Raw genomic sequence first — 3206 nt, 5'->3', positions numbered from 1 at the left:
CAAGGCTTACCAATTTTCTTCCATGAACGAAGCCCTGCAATGCCCCAAATCACAAAAAAAAAAAAAAAAAAAGCTAAATAAGAAGATAAAGCATCCTCTCACCAGAAGCTTGCATTTTTCAAATAGGCTGGAAGAAAAGATTCTACATGCGCTCACTGCCTGTTTGACATCCCCCTCCTGGTTAATATTCATAGAAACTTGCAGGAATCCCTGTTAATACCCAGATTGGAAATCTCAGAGCCAAATGCTATAGCCATGTGGCCTGATTTGCATCCATGAATATGCAGCAGCATGAGCCCCTTGCTTAGGATTTCTGCCCTTTGTTGGGTGTCAGTATTGTATGTACAGCTGTGAATTTTCCCTTCCTGAACTGAATGTCCAACTCAGGAAATAAAGTCAGAGCTGGAGAGCAGCAGATAGAAGCCATTCTTCCACTTTTCTATTGCAAAAGCTCATATTGGCCTCACCAATCCCTGAATTCTTTTCACTTCTAAATTTTGGAAAAGTTGATGTGACTTTGCAGCTTCCTCCAGTCCTAAGGTTTGAGAGATAGTGAGTAAACTATTTAACCATAGTCAATAGCTCTGCTAATTTACTCAGAATCAAACTAAAACACATAAATAAACAAAAATAAGAAAACAGTGAAATATGATTAAATTTAAAAGACAAATTGCTCCCTTACAGAGATTAAAGAGAGATAGAGTTTAATATTTGATAATTTCAAGTATTATTATTTTCATTATATATATTCCCTGATATATATGATATATCAGGGAACGCCAGTACCTGGCCTGGTAAAAGCTTCTTCATTACTTTGTCTGCAGAACCAGGGCTGGCCCCATAGGTGAGACCTGAACATTTGGTTTATAATAACTATTACTGCAGTCTCCAGAACATCAGTTCTTCTCTAGAAGCAATAAGGAAATACAGCTGTTAAGAACAAAGACTCTAGAATCAGACTTTCTAGAACTGATTCCCACCTTGACCAACTATTTGCTATTTAAGTGACCACAGACAAATGAGCTTTGTTTCCTCTTCTGTAATAGAGCCTTCATAAATTGTAATTTGGATGATTTTAATAGGAACAGTCATTGACAACACTTATTAATTTGTTTAGTTGAAATAAAGGAAGATGGTGACCTTCTGTGAATTTCAAAGAAGCACATCTCTTTTTTTTAAATGAAGAAGTTATGGGTCCTTCATCCAATTACAGAATATGTCAATCTGAACATTTTATTTTTTTTTCAAATGTATCTAGTAAAGTATATGTCACTGAGGGGGAAGGGAAAAGATGGTGAGGAGTAGGGGACCCTATTCCAAACAGTCCCCTGAATTGAGCTGGATATCTACCAGACTACTCTGAACACCCACGAAATCAGCCTGAGATGTAAGAAGATATATCTGGATCTCTACAAACAGAACATTGCAGGTGGTTGGTTTTGAGGTATGAAGAGGGGAGCTGTGATTCTGCAGACAGATATCAGAAGATAAATGGAAGGGGGAGGGAGCCTTCGGGATCCTGCACCACCAGTGCATGAAAGCCTCCCTGCTGGGGACAGGGCACAGACTCACAGACCGGTAGCAGTGGTAGCCCCCTGGACTGAAACCTGGAGCAGCGGGGCCACACATGAAAACTGGGGGAGGCTGGCAGTTTTAGAAGCACAAAAGGCAGAGACATGCCCTGACCTGGAAGCAAGGACTGGGAGTGCTGCTGAGGGGCTCACAACCCAGGACGCTGCAGTTTTTAGCAGCACAGACAAAAACGGAGATAGTGTGGCCTGGAGAGCTCACTGAAGAAAAGAATGCGATCTCTCTGCTCTGAGGCAGAGGGTTGGAAATGATCTCTTCTGCTCTCTCAGAAGAGACACGGAAAGCTGCCAGGGAAAGCCGCCAGAGAACAGATGCCCCCCAAAAATGGTTTTCACTGAGCTCATCCCCCCCACAGGGGGCAGGGCAACTCGCCCAAACAGGGTTGCCTGAGTAACAGTGTGGCAGGCCCCTCTCCCAGAAGACAGGGACAACAAGAGGCTGACAACCCTAAGGTCTCTATAAAAGAGATGCATCTTGCTTAGGTTGTGGTCAATAATCTGGACTCTGTACACTCCCTCAACCACCCCTCAACAGAATGACTAGGAAGAGGAACCCCCAAAATAGGAAAGACTCAGAGACTAACTTCCTCCACAGATTTACAAATGGATACAGATAGAAACAAGATGTCAGAAATGGACTTCAGGTTAACAGTTATGAAGACAATAGCTAGAACGGAGAAATTGATTAATGGCAACATAGAGTCTCTAAGGGCAGAAATGAAAGCTGAACTTGCAGAACTTAAAATTGCTATCAATGAGATCCAATCTAATCTAGATACTCTAACAGCTAGGGTAAATGAATCAGAAGAACGAATTAGTAATCTAGAAGACCAACTGATAGAAAAGAAGGAAAAAGAGGAGGCATGGGAGAAACAGCTCCAAATCCATGAAAACAGAATTAGAGAAATAAGTGACATCATGAAACATTCCAATGTCAGAATTATTGGGATTCCTGGGGCACCTGGGTGGCTCAGTCGGTTAAGCGACTGCCTTCGGCTCAGGTCATGATCCTGGAGTCCCTGGATCGAGTCCCGCATTGGGCTCCCTGCTCGGCGGGGAGTCTGTTTCTCCCTCTGACCCTCCACCCTCTCATGTGCTCTCTCTCATTCTCTCTCTCTCAAATAAATAAATAAAATCTTTAAAAAAAAAAAAAAAGAATTTTTGGGATTCCTGAGGGGGTGGGGAGAGAGAGGACTAGAAGATATATTTGAGCAAATTGTAGCTGAGAACTTCCCTAAACTGGGGAATGAAACAAACATTCATGTCCTAGAGGCAGAGAGGACCCCTCCCAAGATCAAGGAAAACAGACCAACGCCCCGGCATGTAATAGTAAAACTCACAAATCTTAGAAACAAGGAAACCATTTTAAGGGCAGTTAGGGGTAAGAGATTCCTTATGTACAGAGGGAGAAACATTAGAATAACGTCAGACCTATCCACAGAGATCTGGCAAGCCAGAAAGGGCTGGCAAGACATATTCAGGGTACTAAATGAGAAGAACATTCAGCCAAGAATACTTTATCTGGCAAGGCTGTCATTAGGAATGGATGGAAAGATGAAGAGCTTCCAAGACTGACAGAAACTGAAAGAATATGTGACCACTAAGCCAGCCCTGCAA

Source organism: Leptonychotes weddellii, chromosome 6 (genome assembly GCF_054177405.1).
Source record: "Leptonychotes weddellii isolate Sample4059 chromosome 6, ASM5417740v2, whole genome shotgun sequence".
Classification (NCBI taxonomy): Eukaryota; Metazoa; Chordata; class Mammalia; order Carnivora; family Phocidae; genus Leptonychotes; species Leptonychotes weddellii.
This window is presented reverse-complemented; position numbering follows the sequence as displayed.